This window comes from Columba livia, chromosome 1 (genome assembly GCF_036013475.1).
Source record: "Columba livia isolate bColLiv1 breed racing homer chromosome 1, bColLiv1.pat.W.v2, whole genome shotgun sequence".
Taxonomy (NCBI): Eukaryota; Metazoa; Chordata; class Aves; order Columbiformes; family Columbidae; genus Columba; species Columba livia.
In genome coordinates this window covers 85432006-85452577 of record NC_088602.1, presented here as the reverse complement: position 1 = coordinate 85452577, position 20572 = coordinate 85432006, and the positions used below count along the sequence as shown (strand labels likewise).

The 20572-nt window shown below is 48.1% G+C and overlaps 1 long non-coding RNA gene across 1 annotated transcript in view; it reads left to right on the top strand.

The window, feature by feature from the left end:
- Window positions 1-11151, top strand: part of LOC110365362 (uncharacterized) — a 30924-nt gene extending 19773 nt beyond the window's left edge. The window contains exons 2-4 of the long non-coding RNA XR_010473114.1: window positions 4917-5037; window positions 8713-8962; window positions 9812-11151. This is a non-coding gene — a long non-coding RNA (uncharacterized LOC110365362). The remainder of the gene's footprint in view (window positions 1-4916; window positions 5038-8712; window positions 8963-9811) is intronic.
- The last annotated feature ends 9421 nt before the right edge of the window (window positions 11152-20572 follow it).

Here is a 20572-nt window from a genome sequence, read left to right as displayed (position 1 = left end):
CACCCTCCCTGCCCCGTTGCTCCACCAAAGGTGGACAGCCAGGGCTCACCACCAGTGGTGACCCCTCTTTCCCAGCTCATCCCAAAGCCCACAGCCAGCTCACCATTCCTTCTCCATGCAACTTTCTGGCTCCTCAGTTTCTTCCCCCAACCTCACATTAGTGACTTTTACAGAAAAATAGCCATGATGGGCTGGGAAGCGAGGAAAGGTTTTTTCTGTTAGCAGGTAGGAGGGGAAAGTTCTGTCTGGCAGGGGCTTGCACAACACACAGTGTGGGTTGGCCTCCTCTCTGGGCTGGGCACCGGGGAGCATCCCTGATGAGAGCAGACAGTTCCTCCATCCTCTGGGTAAAGTAGCTGCTTGTTGCTCACGGAGAACGAAAACATATTAAAGTACGGAACTGCTGCACTAGTCATTTTCCAATTCCCCACTCGGAGAACTGGCTTCCCTGGAAAATAGGTCACTTACATAAAAAGCACCTTATTATCACACCACAGCGGTGAAGGAAAGAGATGGCTCGAGATACACTTTCATTTTGAGCCCCTCTTCCCAGGTACTTAGATATTTCTGGAAAATTGACCCTTTAGGCTGCAATTTCTCATGCTTGTTTTCAACGTGTAAGGTGAATATCAGGACCTCGTTCCCTCCACCAAGCCAGATGAAGCTAGGGAAGAAAATGTGTTGCATCTTAACACTTGAGAGGGCAGTGTATCCACAATCACTACTTTCCATGAAGCCATTATCCCTGATTTTTTTATCAAGAGTGGGGGAGACTTCCAGGATCAAGTAGGCTTGTGTCCTCCCTCCTCCTCCTGTAGTAATGCTCTGCCTCGCACCCTCCCCACACATTCATTTGCTTTTCTCCTTTAACTCATAGTTATACTTAGCCCTCCTCAGGATGGGAAATATTTAGTGAGGAGCATCGGGAAGAGAAGGCATGAGGAGAAGGGTTCATGCTGAGCCTGGGAGTGCCTGAGATGTGGAAGTGGGCAAAGGGACAATAGGGACATGCCCTTGTGAGGAAGGAAGAAGATATGCAGTTTTCAGTAAAGACACCAGAGCTGAGAAGTGTTTGGTGGTGAGAAAAGAGGGACTCACTGGGGGGCTGTGTGGTTGGTCTTGGAATCAGATCTTTTTGGCAGGGAAAGAGAAGGTCTCTGGTGAACAGCTTTGGCTTGGCTCACTTCAAAGCTGTGGCATTAGTAAAACTCTCAGCTCTCCTCTGAAAGAAGCAAGCTCTGGCTTTGGGGAAAAGGCTGAGAGACTCCAAAAAGCAACACCCATCTCCCTGGTCCTGGGCTAGATACTCTGTTCTGACTCCATCTCAACTGCGAAATTCAAGTGCTGTAAACCTCACAAGAGAAAGCCAGGAAGATTTCCTCACTGTCTCTGTTTTAATGTTGCTGACTCCAGCCTTGGCCAGCATCCATTTCTCCCCACTATGCAGTTCAGGCTGTAGAAGAAGGCACCTTCCTGGCAGGTGGAAAGGGGCCAGTGTGTGAGAGAGCTCCCAGAAGAGGAGGATGAGGAGTGGAATGGAAGAGGATGGGAAGGAGAGGGTACAATAATGTGGGCAGATGGGATGGGATGACTGAGGGTAACAGCACAATGAGAAGCCTGTGAAGAGAGTTGGAAGCCAAGGAGGGCAGATGGAGAATGGGGCAACCAAAGAGTGGGTTGCTAGCCTCCCATCCTTACCAGCCCAGCTGGCCCATCCCAAAGAGGAGCTTGATGCCCTGGCACACCATGGACAGTATAGTTCTCACACAGTGGGGGACATCTCTGCCACTGACACTGCTGCCAGAGCAGGGCAGAAGGCTGGGAATCTTGGCACAGAGAAGGTGATTCCAAAAAATATTAGCAATTACCTCCGCAGTAGCAGCAGCCAGTGAGCAGGAGTAATTTACATAGTAAGAGCTGGGAGATAGATGGCTCTTTAAACCAGATCTGTCATTCCCAGCTCTCTCCCCATCTCTGATGCTTTGATGTTCCTCTTTGAAGAGCTCTCCTCACTTGCTATTCCTCGCTCCCTTGGTGCCGCTCCAGCTCTCCAAATGACTTTCTCTGTTTTTCTGCCTGTGTGCCGTTGCTGCTGCTCTGGTACGCCTGCATCTCAGCAGGAAGGATGCAGAATGAGTGACAGCTGGCACCCTGAAAGCCAGCGCTGGCAGGGGGCTGTGAGGAGGGAACGTGGGCTCCGGCAGGCATGGAGGCATTTGTTCAGCACGAGATCTAATGCTCCATCAAGGAGAGCAATGTGAAACAATAACAGCAATAATGCCAAGCAGCTTTCAATCACTGCGTTGACATCTGATGGAGGATCCAAGTGTTCAACCCAAAAGTACAAAAAGACGGAGGCAGGTGGGGCTGGAGCCTGGGTGTTACTGGGTTCTCCAGACCTTTGAGGGCACTGTGGGCTTCCCAGTATTTCAGTGTGTTGGGCATCTCTCACTCCACCTGTGACCCTGGTAAAGGGAAGGAAACGAAGAATAGACTCATGTGAGAAAAATGGCTTTGAGTGGTTGAAGTTTTAGGAGGACCAGAAACTCGATGGTACAGGACAGAAGCTCTTCTGAGCAGCAGTGGACATTAAGTGGACAGCAACAAGGACCAGATCAGAGGACCTTCTCTGTGAAGAGGGTGTAGGGGAACAGAGAAGGGCAGATGGGTTAGGAGAGGTAAGTCTAGGGACAGTTTTATAAACGTCAAACTAGAGGTTAAGTATGGCATGGGAGACCATGCAACTGCAGAAGATAAGCCTGTGCTGAAACTAAGGCCTTGTCTATAGCAGTAGGTTTACCAGATACTAAGGTGTAGCTACTCAGGTGAGGTTTTATCTTGCTGCAACCCATCTCCCACCCTGAGCTCTTGCATCCTGGGGTGCCAGTGACTGAGGGTTTAGGTTTCTTCAGTTTAACAAAAATCTCTTCACAAGCTCCATAAGCTAAAACAAAAAACCAAGACACTCTAATACCAGAATTTGTGTTTATTCAGGTTCTTCTTAAGGGATAAAAGCTAAAAGAGGTAACAGCAGTGCTTTGGTTTTACCACTTTATATCAGTGAAGCGATAAAGGGCCTCAGTATAACTCTTTTCACATAAAGGAGATCCCTTGTGTGTGAACTTTGTAGCTTAAAGATGTGTTATATCTGAGGATTGCCTAATGGGTAAAGCTGGAGAGCAAATGACTGTCACCAAAGTATGGGCACATAGAAATATCCTTCTGCTGGGTATCTTACTTGTAAGATATTTTGAAAGGTTTACACTTTCAAAATAAAAATTATGTTGGTGCATGCCCTGTACATGCAGAAATCCTAGTTCTGTCTGCTGCTATTAGAGGTACTAAGGTCCATCTTGCCTTTGGGAACTGCACTTCAATTTGAGCTCAAGGTCCCAGAACCAAGAGGCGTGAAGCAGATGTTTTGATTGCAGGGACTAAGCAATAGTTTCTATTTCTGATGCCAACCCAGCCTAAATATCCACCAGCCTAGGAGAGCCCATGTCTTCTTGCATCCCTGTCAAGAACCTCAGGCTTTTTTGGCATCACAGCCCACGTTTCCCAAAGTGGGCTGTATCTTTGTAGGACCACTTCAAAGTCTGCAAGAGATCTGAGCTTTTCAAGTTCCTGAGATAGGACAGAATGCTGCTTGGTAACTCTCAAAATATAAATGCATCCCTTGCAGATAAATTGCCCTGAACTGGAGACTGCCTTTGGAGACACTGGGCAGTGTCAGGAAATGTTATTGTGAACAGCCTGTAGTTTATAAGCAAGGATCTCAGCCTTATGCAGGGGACACAAATCCCTTGTGGCAAGCAGGGCCAGGTAGAGGTAGTCCGTGTCTCATCTGCCACCCTGGCCATGCTCGCAAGTAGGATTTTTGTCTCTGCTCTCGGCTGTAAGCAGAGTGATTGGTTTCAGTACACCCCTGGGTTCACCAGCTTGCAGGGATAAAACCCGAACTGCACTCTGGATGTTCTGGCTGTGCTACCTGCTGCGAGCCATGCTGTAGGGTGCTATCACTAATTTTCAGACCCACATTTGTGTAGTTTGCTGGCTAAGCTGTGCTTTCAAATGCAGTGGAAGGGCTGTTTCCCCTTCTGAATCTTTCTTCTGGCACAAAAAAGTCAACAAGGCCCTTCTTGACCACATGTGGTTAGGCACAGTACAGCCAGTGTTCACTGGAGGTCAAACACTGTGGTGGTTTGTGGAGGCGGGTGAGGAGCACAGGTGCTAAAAATCACCAGGCTTTGAGCTCTTTGGGTTTCCTTTTTATTTTCTAAATAAGGACTGTTGCAAGGAGAGGGGGTGGTGGTTGTTCAAGTGTGTGGCTGTCATCATTAGCACAAAAACCTGCCATGCTCAGAGACTGCTTTAATCAAAAAACGTGTCAGGTTTCACCCATGGGTTAGGGACTCTCTCTGTTGCCAGCACTGCAAATTAACTCCAGCCCTGGTACCCAGAGTAACCTGTTCTCCAGCAGTACAGGTATCTGCATGGCAGAGCAGCTGGTAGCCAGAGACGTGGCCCTTGGTTTATTGTGCAAGCTGGTAGCCTCAGGAGCTTAATTTTCTCTGCTGCAGTGTTGGGGCATGACAAGGGCAGAATTTGGGCTCATGGTTTACCCCTGGAGAAAAAAGGCAAGCTGGAGCATTAGCTGCAGCATCTCCTGTTCCTACCACAAGATCTTGGGACCAAATTACATCATCTATGTGCAGGTTTGAATTAGGAGCCATGCTCTATTGGGAGGCTGATGGGGTCACCACTTCTCACAAATGCCCTCTGCAGTGACCTGTTGAGGGGCTTGTAGCAACATGTCCAATGAGCTTGTGGTGCTAGGAGGGAGCTGCAGCACCATTTCCTCTGTGCTTTTCTTACATTTTCATTGTGGCTCTTTCTCTCTTTCCTTTGGGTTGCAGAAGACGCAGGAGTCGTATCCTTGGTGGGAAGTGAAATTCCATCTCCTGGATTCCTAGTGCCACCTGCGAAGCAGAAGGCTAGGCCCTTCCTGACGTGTGCCCACAGTCACTCGAGCTGAGGGTAAGGAAGGAAGATGGCTTACTGTAAACAAGTTGGTGAAGGAAAAAGCTTATCCTTCCTTTTGTGAGTATTAGTGAATAAATGGGCTGTGAGCACTGGCAAGTAAATATACAATTAAAAAAAAAAAAAAAGAGCACATAGACATTGTCACCTCACTTTAATCTCCTCTTGCCTTTAGTGATTATTTTCTCCTCGGCCATTGCAGACTATCTGACTAGCAGTAAGTACAGCTTACTCCACTGTTCTGGCTCAACATTAACTGTTAATGATGTAAAGCTGTATTAAGCCTGAGCTACTCTGATCATCTCATTCAAAACAACCCTTGAATGCCATTGAACAAATTTCTCTGTATCAAGCTCTTGGTCAGTGGATTCATGCCTTCCTTGTTTTACCATTTTTGTCTTGAAAATAGATTTTTGAGCTGAAAACTGTAGTAGTGTCTATGTTGCAGGAATAGAAAATGCCTGAGATGGACACTGACCTTCACCAGACAAAGTGTTTTCACAAATCTTACCGTGTCTTTGGAAGCCATCCTGCATTTTCAGTAAGGATAGAGGGCCAGGACCCCAGCTGGCATAAATCAATGCCTGAGAAGGCCTGAATTCTTCAGCTGAGAATTTGCTGAATAGTTTTTGATAGAGGTCTATAAAATCAGAAGCAGCACAGAGAAGGGCCAGCAAGGAACATCCATTCCCTATCTGTTATCCTACAAGTATAATGTGGCGCTAGCTGAAGCTAGCATGCTGGATATTCAAAACAACAGGGAACGATGCCTAATGCAACGCACAGTTAATCTGGGGAACTCCTTGCCACAGTATGGTATGGGCTTATGTTTAGATGGTTCAAAAAGCATTTGGATGAACTAAAGGAAAAACTCCTAGGGCTATTAAACACAAGAAAAACATGCCTTCTTGCTCAGAAAGCCCCCTGGGCTGCAGGTTATGAGAAACTAGGGAGGAATACATTAAAAGATGGATCTTGGCCTAGCTGGAGCACAGAAAAGCAGGTTAGCAAAAACAGTGTGGGCAGAAGGTTACACAGTAGGAAAATAACCTTCTTGCTCTTCCAAATGTTGTTATGCTAAGGAGACAATGGCACCACACAACTAAAGCAGCCAGAATTTTCTATCCCACTCCTTGAGAAGGATTGCTCAGGCAAAGACCAGCCATGGTGTCAGGAGCTAGTCTACCACCATGGACCTGGGAAAGCAACCCTTGCCACAGTGAAGATTTCTTAAGCCTTGCTGAGGAGAAGATGAGGTTCAAGCCATCCAGACTCCCCCACTTCCTTCAGGGAGAGGACAGCAGGAGAGAGTGTTGAAACAACAGCGGAGGAGAGAGAAAGAGGAAGGCAACAAGTGCAATGGCAAGGCAAAGTCCTCCTAGGAAGGGACTGCAAGAAGGAATGAGCCACCTGTGATCTCACATTCCTCCTGAGTGGGGATGTTGAGAAATCTCAGCAGCCAGTAGGCCAGAAAGCAGCAGCTTCATGTTAAGGGGTGAAGAGGAAGGGCTGTGTGTGAAGGCAGGCTCTACACTTGCCGTCACCCTGTCGTAAACTGTCCAGAAATGAAGCTTCTCCTGGGGCAAAAGAAAGGTGAGAAATCAGAGGTGTCCTCCCTTCCTGAGCAGGTCCGACCACCATATGGTGGTGAGAATTATCGTCACCATAATTAATTCCTTCTTGATGTCGCTCTGGCAGATGCCCTCGGTTCTGTAGGAACAGGGCTGTCTTCCTAGCAGCTGTGAAGAAGTGGAGTAAGAAATAAGTGGCAGGGAGGTTCCTTCTGTTTCTCAGGCTAGCTGAGCTTGCATGAGAAAGAAGCATCTCTTGGAGGCTGAACAGACTCTTCAGTCTCTTGCACTGCAGGCTTTCCGAGGGACAGGGACTCCCTTCCCCCCGCTTCCCCCATCACTCCACCCCTGGATCACACCAAGATTGCTGAAGGTGATACTTTCATGTGAAGCAAATTGTGTATTGCAACAAGGAAAGCAAGCCAAAGCAGAGCACCTGTCTCATGCAAACATGACCTTAGTGTTCAGCAGCCATTTGACACTCTACCTTAAAACAACTCTGCCTGCAATTAAAACCATCGGGGGGGGGTGGGGGGGGGGGGGGGGAGGGGCGGTTTGAACTGCCAGGCCTTAGGATTGCAGCTCCAGAGGGAAGAGTAAATGCATATGCATTTGCCACTCTTGCCTTCTTTTGTGTTCCCCTATAAAGAAGGGTTCTGCATGGGATTGAAGGAGGGAACAAAAGGCACTTTTTGATATACTAGTTTAATGTTTCTGTTTCTAGTGTAGCATAACCATCAATCCTCATGTCTGGATTTCTGCGCACTGCCACTTTCCTTGCACCTTGTGTTGTGTAGTACAGGGAGTCACAGGCTGTGACTACAGACACCTCTGCTGGCATTTCCATGCTGTTGCTCTGGTACATCCTGAGGACATGTTCTGTAACTGTGTGTTGATTTGGGGCTGGTCTTAGCTACAACCCAGACTTTTGGTACAGATGCTATAGGCCTGGAAACCCTGAGTACACATGGCAAACTCCCCTCTTCAGGGCACATACAGGGGAGCAAGGGTAGTCTGGTGATCAGAGAGCCCAGTGTAGGATATGCTGGTCCTTTCACATCAATGGCTTCTCCCTACATAGGGGCACAACTGGGTCTTGCTCTCTCTGCCTTTGCTGGCAGGTGCACACACCTGGGGGGGCTCCAATGGCTTCTGGCACATAGGAGATGTTGAAGGATGCTATAGGGCTCTGAGTCGATCCACAATTATACTGCCCACATTCCTGTATGTCGCCCACAGTCTTACCTTGGCTGAGCTACCGTTATATAAAATTTTTAAGAAAAGATAGTTGAGATTAATTACTGATGCTTCTTAAAAACGACCAGTTCTTCAAAACGGTCCGGCTTTCTACCTTTTATCCAGAGGATTTAACTTTCATGAATTGAATTAGGGATTTTATTTTCCATTCCCTTCATGTAATTCCTGTTTATTATACAGCCTCTCCTTATTGACGTCGTATCTTTAGCTCATGCATCATTTATTGTTATCTGAACAGTTACTGGAAAGTGTCCCTGGGTAAGCTCTGGGGAGAAACGGTTGCCTCACTAATGGAGGAAAAACCTAACTACTTCCTAAATCAATTAACCTGAAAGGCCAGAAGACATGTCCAGGCTGCTCTAAGCACGTGCACACACATTCACACACGGCTGCGGTCTCTGCTGTGGGTAGCAGCACGGTACCCACAGACATGCTCGTTGCTTCCCGTGTGGTCCCAGCCACACTGACAGCCCACTGAATGACATTTCCTACTCAGCACGTATACATTCACTCCATACATCCCTACTGCCCCATGTGCACTCGTAACTCATGGCTCAGCAGCTGCTGATTCCCTGCCTGCAGCTGACCCACAGGGGACGTGTGCCTGTTCTCTAGCAGGCAGCCCAGCTTTCAGGCTGGAGCCATAAAAATTCATGCTGTTTGACTCTAGAAATCCTCAAGGTAATGGTCACCACATGCACACACATATCTATATAATGCCTCTTTGTTCCTGCTCGCTGCATGGAGGAAAAGGCTAACTGCCTGATGACAGACATCACTGCCACTGAAAGTGAAGGAGAATTTGGTAAAACTCATTATTGCTAACCATCAACATTCATTTTAGGGACTGCAGGGGAGCACACCTGAACATAGCACTGCCCTTCAGCGGACCACAAAAGCGTCCAGTACTGAGCACAGGCAGAGGCCAGCACAACACCTTCAGGCTTTGGGAAGAAGTGGGGCAGGCATTTGCCCCCCAAGATCCCTGTTCATCTTGCAGAAGACGGGAAAGAGAGCATGGATGCTGTGGTGGAAGGGGCTGAGAAAAGCAAACAGACTGCAGAGGAAGAACGTGCAAGGGAGAAAATGGTCTGGTAAGTGGGGTGAAGTACAAAGGAAGGAGATGTTGTGGGTTTTTAGAGCACGGGTTATGAACAAATGTGCAGTAAGAAAGTATGGGCACTGAGTGGAAAGGCAAGAGAAAGGGCTGAGCAGAGAATCACGTGGGAAAGAAGGTGACAAAATAAAGCCAAGACAACACACTCATCTAGGAAGGATGAAGGCAAGCAAGAATTACTGGTGGGAGCTGGACTGCACACTCTCTCAGGAGAGTGTCAACACTGTGACTCCAAAGCTGGAACACCTGGAAGCTGGTGAATGAAATGGAGAGAAAGAGGGGAGAGGAGGGGAGGGGAGGGGAGGGGAGGGGAGGGGAGGGGAGGGGAGGGGAGGGGAGGGGAGGGGAGGGGAGGGGAGGGGAGGGGAGGGGAGGGGAGGGGAGGGGAGGGGAGGGGAGGGGAGGGGAGGGGAGGGGAAGGGAGGGGAGGGGAGGGGAATTCCTCTCCTTGCTACCTGTGGTAGGAAGAAGGTCCCCAGCCTCATGGTACAAGCAAAGAGGTTGCTGCAGACAAGGCTGAGAAAACCAGCAAGCCTTATTTCCAGGCTTGCATCACTGACTCTTGGCAGACATGAAAGGAAGCTGAATCACCGTATTATAATTTCAAGCTCCATTAAAGAAACATGGGGATGGGGATAGCGGCGGGAAGGAGAGGGCAGGGAGGGATGAAGAGAAAATTGAACAGAGCAGAGTAGCACTTGAAGGGGAAAGAAATGTTGCTCATAGGCTCAGAAGGGGGAATTGCAAACAGAGATGAGATTAAAAGGGAACCCTTGAGACCACTTCTTTAAATACAGCAAGATTCACTTACTCCATGCTGAGACAGGCTTGTTGAATGCTGGCGGCACGGTCCCTGCTGAGGTTTGCCAGATGATCGAGCAGTGGAAACCCATCTCTACCCATATACCAGCAAGTTGCCCTCTTCCACCTATGTTATCTAGGAAGTCCCATTGCTAATAAATTTACTGTGGAGTGAACCTGATGGGAAAGCTTTTTACTTGACTACCCTACAGCACTGAGCATTTTAAATGATCTTTTATCCAGGGGCATACAGTCACATCAGACTTGGTACTGTGTGTCTGGGAGTGCGGCCTGGGGTATCTGGATGGAGCTTCTCTTGTGTGGGGAGGGCTGTGTTCACCTGCTGGTCCTAAAGGTATGAAGGAGACCTACAGGTGGAAGAAGAAAGAGTCTGAGAGCACTGACCATGGCAGCTGATCATAGAAGAAATTACCTGCTCTCAGAGCCAGGGAACAGAATGCATGGGGTATCTTGGTTCAGAGGGAAATAAGATGTCCAACCCTGCTAGCTGACCCTGACCACTTCAGTCTGCTCGGGGACAGCTGCAGGACATTTACATTGCAGATGTTGGTCTGATTGCAACCTGGAACCAGTCTGGAAAGTTTTTGCCAGCCACACTGACAGTCCATAGATATAACTTTCTCTCCCATAGATACAACTTCAGCATATTTTTTAACAGTTCACAAGGGCTGGCCAGGCTCAGCATTTGGGTGCAAGGCAGACACTGAATTGCTTGTTGCTGTGCTTGTCCCACAGCAGCTACAGGCTTCTTTCTTCTGCTCTCTACCCAGCTGAGGTCCTGTCCACTATGAGGAGCGACAGTGCTGGTGACTAAATGAACGCTGTAGTGGTGTACAAATGGAGAAAGGATGACCCAAATGAGACCTGGTCACCAGAGATGCTCTTGTCAATGTCTTAAACACAGCGGTGTTCAGCCTAATGTCCTAGTCAGTTTAATGTATGTAATGACATTCACATTACACCAGATCTCCTCACACCCTCAACTGTGATTTCAGTTCTTATCCCCACATCCCACATATTGAACTTTTACATTCAGACAGTTGAAAGAGACTGAATTCCTTGGGACAGTGACTGGTTTCCATTTGCTCTGACAAGTACTAATGGGGCTGAATAAATAGCAAAAAGTGGTCGTAAAGTAACAGGACAATCATTACCACATTTCTTAAGCTGTTGCCTGGCACTGCTAGGTGCCATTAGGTATCTGCCACATTATGCCTTAGGAGCTTCTGGGTCTTTGCAGTGTTTGCTTTGTGTAAATGAGAACAACTGCCAAGCTCTTCTGGCTTTGGTTTTGTCCATACAACCCACGCAGAGGCTCAGGAGATGGGCAGCAGCCAAGGCAGATCATGCTCTCCCCACGCTGTTATCCTTCCCCGTGGCCATGCTGAGAGTGGAGCAGTTTGGCTGGGAGCCCATGGGCTGACCTGCAAGAGAAGAGCTGCTCCCCACCAGCCGTGCCCACCACCTTCCTGCTGCCATGTCAGGGCAGAGAGGGGCTGCCAACCTAAACATGGGTGTGGTTCTTCTTTGGGTTTGGGAGTCCTGGCAGACTTTACCATGTGTCTCCTTGGTTTCTGGACTGCCTTTTAATCCTGGGGGTGGTGAGGGAATGGCCAGGATCCTCTGTTAATCAGAAATAAAACAGTCCTGCTTGTCCTCTAAGGCTTTTCTAAGGCTTTCCTAAGGCTGGTGGATCTCAGGAGGTGCTAAGGCAGTAGGAAAGACTAAAACCCACTGGGCTAGAGACTCTTTTGTATTCACAGCAGTGCTTTTCCAAGGGAGTTTAAGCACACACCTTGTTCCCAGCTGCAAGTCTCTGGCTAAATATTCCCTGCACCCAGGACACCTGCATTCTAATTCTAACAGAGGTCCCAGGGTACTATTATAATGCAAATAATGACAAATAACAGTAATAATAAAATGCCACCAGCACTTGCACCAGCTTCCTAGCAATCCCAAACCAGTCATAGCAAGTTTCATATCACCCAGGTTATGTAAAGGAGCCTGAGCATTAAGACTGGAGCTGTCAAGGAGGCGACCAATTAGCCGGTGTAGCTGCCTCCTGTGGGCTGTAAATCTGCTGGCGTGTGGGTCACCACCAGGGCTGGTGTGCATTTGAGTGTAGGGCTGGCAGCATGTGCAGGGTCATAACTCATCCCAGCACTAGGGCCCATGCACAGATGTCCCCAGGCCACCAGGATGGAGGGGAACCTGGGGAGAACATGGGGGATAACATAGCTTCTGGTCCCTGCACATAGGCAGGGGCACGTGGTGTAGGTCAGCTGCCTGTCATGAAGCGCCTGTTCAAAGAGCAGTAGTTCATGCTGATGTCATTTAAATTGACTTCAAGTTAAAATCTTCTGTTCCTGTTTTTTTGACAGCCAGCTCTTTGTGAGGGATCTTGTCCAGCCTGGAGAAAGGAAGGCTCCAGCGAGACTTATTTTAGCCTTTCGGTACTTAAAAGGGGCCTATAAAAAAGATGGGGACAGACTTTTTAGCAGGGCCTGTTACGATAGAACAAAGGGTAATGATTTTAAACCAAAGGAGGAGAGATTCAGGCTAGACATGGTGAAGAAATTTTTTACAATGAGGGTGATGAAACACTGGCACAGTTTGCCCAGAGAGGTGTTAGATGCCCCATCCCTGAAGACATTCAAGGCCAGGCTGGACGGGGCTCCGAGCAATCTGATCTACTTGAAGATGTCACTGCTCATTGCAAGGGGATTGGACTAAGAGACCTTTGAAGGTCCCTTCCAACCCAAACTTCTCTATGATTCTGTGTGAAAGGGGTTGCCGATATGCAGCGGTGGCTGGAAGGGTGTGGGAGAGCAGAGGGGGCCTCCCTGGTTGTAATGCGAAGGCCAGAGACAGCGGGCAGCCTGACATGGGACCTGTGGGTGCTGTGACCCATACCACCCACCCAGACTGTCCCTGGTGTTTGGCCAAGCACTGCTACCACACAGTGGGCTCTCTTGTGGGGCTGGTTGCACCTGCAGAAGGAAGCTTATCGCAGCATCTCACTGAGGTTGGAGGTGATGCTTGCATCACATGTGGAGACACAACTCCCAAGTATTTTCCAGGAGTTTGTGGTTGTCAGTGGCAACATCCTGTCATGCTGCCTTTTCTTCCCTGGAATCCCACATCCTGATCCTGTGCTCTTTGGACATGAGTAAGTGTTTTTATTTGGTAGCATTTTTATATTCTGTTTATCTCTGTCGGTTTTAGCTATAAAGCAATAAGAAATTGTGCTCTAGAGTCTGAGTGCCTCCCTTGAGAGAAAGGGGTAGGTTAAGAGGAAAATCAGCATCCTAAAATTTTGCCGTTTAGCCACTGAAATCTACTGTTATACCTTTAGGCAAGTTTAGCCTTCTTCCACCTATTCAGCATAGAGCAGCAGCAGACCACAGAAGGGAGCAGACAGGTGTAGGCAATTATTAATTATCAGACTTCTTGCTTGCAGTTTGTTACAGCCCCACTTAAAAGAACATGCAAATGGGCGTACTGGGAACAACTAACTCAGCATCCCTGCACTAGCTGTGTTGTACTGTGAAGGACTAATAGGATATGCTTAGAGAAGGAGTATATGGAGAGGGCAAAAGCAGGCTGTTGTGTCCTCAGGTAAACCTTCCAATCTTTGGGCAACAACTGGTTCAAAGGCTTCCTGAGCAAATGGACACACCTAGACCCTCCACTGGAATAGCTACACACTGGAATAGCTACACTGGAATAGCCTCCATGAACTTGTCTAGTGCCTTTGAGGCCATTTGTACTTCAGAACATGAAATTGGATTATTTCTGCAAGGTACTATGAAATCAAAGCCCGAGAAGGTGTTTCCTGACACAGAGTGCCTACATAGTAAATGGGAGAGGCAGGAGAGGAGAACTCCAGGCAGAGGAGGAAGAAGTGCAAGCAGGCAAAGGGTCTGTACTGGTCAGCATGATATGTAGCAGCATTGGCACAGCTGCAGCCTGCTGCTGGTAATGTATTTTGCAGTTCTCAGGTATGCCATAGTGGGGGTGTAGAGGAGAAGGAGGAGGCAATTTTCCAGATGTTTATGGAAGCTTTTTCCAGTGTGAGGGACAACAAGACAGAAAGCACCAGTGACTGTGTCTGAAAATATGACACATGAGCTGTTGAAGGTAGGAGTTGGCATCTCTCTGGTGAAAGAGATGAGACATAGGAGCAGAGGAGGTGTAGATCCTGTCTTATCGCAGATACCCGAGGGAGAGTTTCTTTGAATCTGTGTGGATGTCTTTCCACTCTGGAAAAGAACCAAGTGCTTTGGGAAGTGGGTAAGGAGAGAACTAGAAAATCAAACTTCATCTCCTTCTACCACCACCCAAAACCATCATATCAAGGCCTCCCACCAAGGGGAAGCAGGCTTCTGCTGTATTTCATTTTGCACTATTAAACGCCTGAAATCAGAATGAGGTGTGAAACTCATTTAAATAACCAGCAGAGGAGATATCGCACGTGTGGGCTCCAGCAGGCCCACGGCAGGGCTGAGGCGCCAGGGTGGCACCATGGCAGGGTAAGGCTGTCTGTCTGAGAAGGCGGGGAGAGGACTGAGCTGGGGTGCCCCTGCTGAGACTCAGCTGACACCCATTACCGGTGGGGAAGAGCATGTGCCTGGGGAGCAGTGCTCTGACTCACCCCCAGCTGCTCAGATGTGGCCTCTCCTGTGGTCCTGTCTTGCTCCCAGGCTGAAGATTTTTCAGTCGTGGGACCTGCCCATCAGGAACCATAATGTAGTGTGGCTGGTGAAATGTATCTCGGTCATCTTCCCATTCAAATACGGAAAACACGCGAATCACAGAATCACAGAATCGACTGGGTTGGAAAAGACCTCAGAGATCATCGAGTCCAACCCTTGGTCCAACTCTAGTCCGTTTACTAGATCATGGCACTAAGTGCCATGTCCAATCTCAGCTTAAAAACCTCTAGGGACGGCGAGTCCACTACCTCCCTGGGCAGGCCATTCCAATGCCTGATCACTCTCTCTGTAAAGGATTTCTTTCTAATATCCAGCCTAAATTTCCCCTGGCAGAGTTTAAGCCCATGCCCCCTTGTCCTATTGCAAACTGCCTGGGAGAAGAGACCAATCCCCACCTGGCTATAACTTCCCTTCAGGTAGTTATAGAGAGTGATGAGGTCACCTCTAAGCCTCCTCTTCTCCAGACTAAACAACCCCAGCTCCCTCAGCCTCTCCTCATAGGTCTTATGTTCAAGTCCCTTCACCAGTCCTGTTGCTAAAGAAGAAACAAACAAACTATATATAGAGAATCTGCTGTTACCAAGACATCTGGAAACAAGTTTCCCCCCTCTCCGCTCACACCCTTGCACCAAGTGTGGTAGCTGAGACAGGGAGGGCTGGGTCTATTTAGAGGGAACAGGGCAAAGGCTTTTAAGTCTCCTCTTTGACTGTATTTCATCCCTGAGGGCAGCCCCACTTTCTGTGCTGGGCTTTAGTGCAAGCTGAGGTGTAGCTGTGTGCCTTTAGGATAAAGTAAGAGAAGATTATCAGCTGCTGAGACAGGTCAGTGTGGTGGCCCACAAACTGCCTGGGCACCCACAGAGTGCATTTAGCAGAGACCTTCCCTACAGTCCCTGTTTTCTAACAGAATTCTTTAATTTTCCCAGGGGCTAAAGTCCCTTGGCTTATAAATAGGTCAGCCTTGAGAGGAATGTAGGTACCCAAAATACATCTTTTATAACATCATTCCCGGCATTTCTGTTGTCTTATTTATGTTGGCCAAGTGATTCAGGCCCCTCAGTTCCCAGATCTCTGCATCGCCCCCCAATATTTTCTTTTTCTTTTCCTCTCTGGTGAACAGCATTTTTGGGTCCTACTGGCCCAGTGCAACTTGAGGAACCTTGTGGGCTTAGGTAAGGGTTTGTGCCATGGAAGCTGTCAGCCCTGGTAAAGGTCCTGGGAGTTGTGGGGGGCCCTGGGATGCCCACCTTGCCCAGGAGAGCTCTTGTGCTCTCTGCTGAATGCAGAGGGGAGGGGGCAGCCTCGTAGTTGTGGGGCTTCTGTCGCACGCTGAAGCTGAAGTGTCTGGAAGAACAAGTTAGTTGTAGCTTTTCTTTATCCCTTTTATTTTCCTTTGCCACACTTCAAATAATTTGATGTTTAATATTTAAGACTGTTTTGTTGTCTTCAGTTCACCTCATCTGACCTCACGATCTTCAGGATAATAGCACATGATGAGGAAGATGATAATATTCTGCTGTTTTACGGTGACGCTTTCCGAGGCTTCGCAAGCCCTTCAGCGACAGTTACTTGTTAAGGCCTGCAAGCCATCTAAAGTAGGTTAATTTATTACTCCCTCTCTGCGTATGGTGAGAAGTTGTGACTTGTTTAAGTGAGCTGGAAGGAGAAGCAGGACTTGTGAGCTTGAACCATGGGGTGGGCTTCCTCCTTGGGGTGGGAAACAGACCCTGTGCTTGCTCACTGTGCAGCATGGCTCGTATAGCTACATGTCTGGAGACATAGCTCTGTCTAGAGTAGTTTGCACAAGAGCAGACAGGAGGTGAGTCTAAATGGGGAGGAGGGAAGGTCCTCGAGGAGCTGAATATAATAGCTACATGTGTAATAGTAGATAACCAGCTCCCAGACTTTATCAACTGAAGATTTGTATCTACTGCCGTGAAAAGGATGGTGATGGAGTAGTGTATGGATTAGAGATGAGGATGGTGAGGAGGAGGCTGTACAAGCAGCTCACATCAGGGCTCCCACATCAAGGGGGCAAAATCCTCCATTCTTAAAATAACTGAGGTCTTCTAGTCACCATCCTGGCTGTTCCTCCAGCACAGCCGGCTCTTGTCAGCTCTGGAGCCACAAACCCTCGTGTATAAGAGCCCCATCCCTGCGCTGGGCAAGAGGTGGGGGCCACACGGCCGGGCAGGAAAGGGCACCGCAGCTGCCAACAGCCTGAAGGGAACAGCGAGGCTGTGGGGAGAGGGCAGGTCACTCATATTTTATCTGGGATGCTATGTGTGGGGGAAAAAAAGAGCAGTGAAATAGTTGCCATGGCTGAGCACGGCACGGCCTGTGTCTGCCCCGGCTGCCTGGCAGTGAAGCCCGTGCTGTGGCAGCGCAGGCTGCTGCCTACCAGCCTGCTGGTGGGGTTGGGGGAGCCGCCAGCTGGGTGGCTCTCCAGAGGGCTGTATACTTGTTTTTCTTCTCTGTGAGATTACATAATGTGAGGTGGAAAATGTTTGTACACTGGCTGTATCGGTCCTTGGGGCGAGGGGGGAAAGGAAGGAGGCGGCAGATAATTTTGAGGCTCTTTATTAGACCAATAAATCATTTACAATGTACTAGCTTTCAGGCCAGTCCCTTATTGCTCGTGTCAGCCACAGCATGTTACGTGGTGACTGAAGCCAGCAGAGCACACTCTGGCTCCCCTAAATCAGAGGGGCAGAGCCAAGGAGCGGCATGGGGCAGGCAGGGCGCTGGTGCCGGAGGCAAGACCAGGGCTCACCACCCACCGGGGCAGGGGGAAAAGGATGGCTTGTCCTTCATGTGTCCTGGATACGGGCATTTGGCCTTGCATGAAGCATGCTGTAGCAGCCCTGTCCCCCCTGGGAGAAGGGGAAGCATCAGGAGCTAGTGATAACTGAAAGAACCAAGCAATGGCCATGGGCACTTGCCCTCAAGTGCCCTGTGTGGCCCTGGGCATGTCACTGAGCTTCCCCATATCACTTGCAAGTGGGGGTTGCTGGTGTGATATGAGGGTAATGTACCGTAATGCCTCTGAGCCTTGGCTGGTGGGGAGCAGAGCACAAGGCAGGTTTTCCTGGTGGCACTTCATTACAAAAGTAATGGGGGCACCCTGTACATGCCATCTTTGTATTTGGTGATTTTTGTGGAGCTTACCAGGCACAAATCTCTTAGGTTTCCTGGGTGTTCTGGGCACCAGTGATGTTACTGAGGAGGAACATCACCCTGTAGAGAGGGATCATGCACTTGCCTGATCACAAGTGGGTGTTGTTTTGTTTTTTTTAATTTGGATTTTGATGGTTTTGTCTTTGTGTGGTTGTTTGTTTGTTTTTTTGGGGGAAGTTCCTTGTTTCATAGTTGTGTCTTTTTCAATTTAAAATCATAAAGTTCTGCAAAATAATGCCTTTCAATAGCCTGCCTGCATTTCCAAGTGCTTCAAAAAACATCAGTTGGCCTAATGTTTTGACAAATGATACCCCTATTGATTTCCTTCTACCTCCTCCTTTCCTCCTCGCCCTCCTTCCTGAGCAAAGGAACCGCTTTTGATAGCTTATCTCTGGAGCGAGGCAAACACAACAGAGGAGACAGATAAACTTTCCTTCCAGGTGGGTTCACACAAGGGTGGGCTCCCAGGGCATCTGAACAAACATGCTTCCCTGTTAACCAACCAAGTGCTTTTGCAAGGGGGCCACTGAATTGGTTGAACACATACTCCTGCTAGTGTTCTGGGGTTTGAAACCCTCCCAAAAAAGCTGAGCAGCTTCAAAGGAACTGAATGGGGAGAGGTAAAATGTAAAAATCTTAAGAAATACCATTCCCTGTTATGAAATACACATTTGGGGTGGGAGGGAATTACATGGCATGCCTGTTTCTGTGGGATCTGATTTAACTGTAAGCTCTTTAATATGTTCTTTGCATCCTTGTGGACTGCCTGATGGAAGCAGCAGCTAAAAGCAGATCATAGGGTGAGAGGGTGAATCTTGCTGGTGAGAATTAGCAGTGTCAGGAGAGAAATATCGCACACCTAACCGACTGAATTATGCATTATGCTGCAAAATGCCTGATACCAATACGCAAATGCTATTCCTGTTGTTTTGCCTGTGATGATTGGCAGCAAAAGAATTCAAATCATATCCACAGAGCAATTGTTTTGCTGTAACTAAATCTCTCCTATCCAGACAGCTACATTTGTGCAGGCAAAATCTGTGCAATGTACTAGGTGCTTTAGGAAGAGGTTAAAAAAGGATGCTGATAACATGTTCATATGTTCAAACAATACAAAATGTTGTCAGGTTAATGTTTACTCACTGTGGTACCTTCTCGTTTTTCTCGAGGGCACTATGGGCTGGATGCTACTCCAGAACTTGGGAGGAGTAGGAAAATAAATTCATACCCAGGCAATGAAAACGATTTTGAGATACACACTTCCATGGCAAGACTTTTCTCTTTCCAAACAAGATTGGAGGATGGGAAGCAGAACCAAACAAAATGTCATCCCCAATACAAAGGAGCAGTGGTGTCAGCAGTGTACACTCTCCATGTGGCAGGATGAAGAGGATTGTGAAATTATGTGTAATGAATGGTAATAAAAATATTATTTCAATGAACACAGGATAGATTATTAAAATTCCATGCTATTAGATCCTGCTAGTGTGATTTGCAAAAGAGCAGATAAACCTAGCAAACAGAACCTGATTTTATTGTTGCTCAAGTTGCCTTTGCCTGGCTAGCAGAAGACATAAATCAGTTACTAATCGCATTCCCGGTTTGAGGTGCTGTGAGCATTCATATGTTTCATCTGTCCTGGGTGCTTTAAGAAAGAATTGCACTAAGGTGAGTATGACAGCTGCACAGAATTGTCTTGCCTCTGTTAATACTTTAGCCTTCCTAGAATAAGGCTGTATGAAAACCTGACTACTTTTTTGTTTGATAAGCAAATTAAAAATTTGGACTGAATAGAATGCATATCTGAGGATTAAAATAACATTTGTTTGCATTCTTTGGATGTCTCTCCTTCTCTTTCAGAACAGAACTTCATCTTGAAACAACACCACTTCAAGATGTTTGGGAAACAACTAAACAAATCAGAAAATATTTTACCAGTGATCTGCTGAATTAGAATAGTTGCTGCAAAATAGCATTTTACTTTTTCTTCCCCCTCCCACAAGTGGAATAACCTCTCTGACTAAGGAATGTAGCCCACCCCAGGTTATGAGCTCCTTGAAGGACTGTGTTATGGAAAACAAAACATGGATTTGATTAGATTGAAAGTGAGACCTCAGACCCCCAAGCCACCACCACTACCTGCCTCCCTGGTACCTGAGCCTGAGGGAACAGGGATGCTGGAGCTTGCTGGGGAGCTGAGAGGAAAAGCGGCAGCCTTTCTCTTTGGAGATGGTGGGTCTGCCTGCCGTCATCCCCATGGGGCTTGGCAGGACTCCTCTCCCGCCTTGGTGTCAGCCTTGCTCCCTATGTGGGGAATGGCTCCTAGGAGGGGGCACGAGCTGGTCCTTGGCGGGGGGCTAGGGTGCAGACAAGGTGGGAGAGCAGGGAAGGCGAGGGAAATGGAGATAACAGGTCTGAAGATAAAAGTAAATGAAAAGGACAGGGAGAATGGCAAAGATGCCTGCATGTACCCACCCTGAAGTGCTGGTCAGGCCGAGTTATACAGAGGGCGGGGGCAGTACTTGGCATCCAGGGGAGTTTGGGTACCATTAGCAGTGTCACACAGACACCTTAAAATGATCCTTCTGTTGGGAAGAAAGAGTTAAAACAATTTTGAGCATTACAAGACTCCCAATCTCAAACCGTAGCTGTTGAAGACCAGAAGCTGAGTATTATAAAGATAAGAGCAAGGGAACACGCAAGAAGGAGCTCGTGGAGGATCAGACCGGAGAGTAATAACGACAACTCCTCCTGGGGCAAAACAGTAGGAGATAATCCCTGGGCCAAGGAGCGTGGAAATCTGCCAGTGCCTTTGCTCAGGCAGAGAGCATCATCAGTCTCCTTTCCGCCCTGCAGTTTCAAGCGTTCGCTGT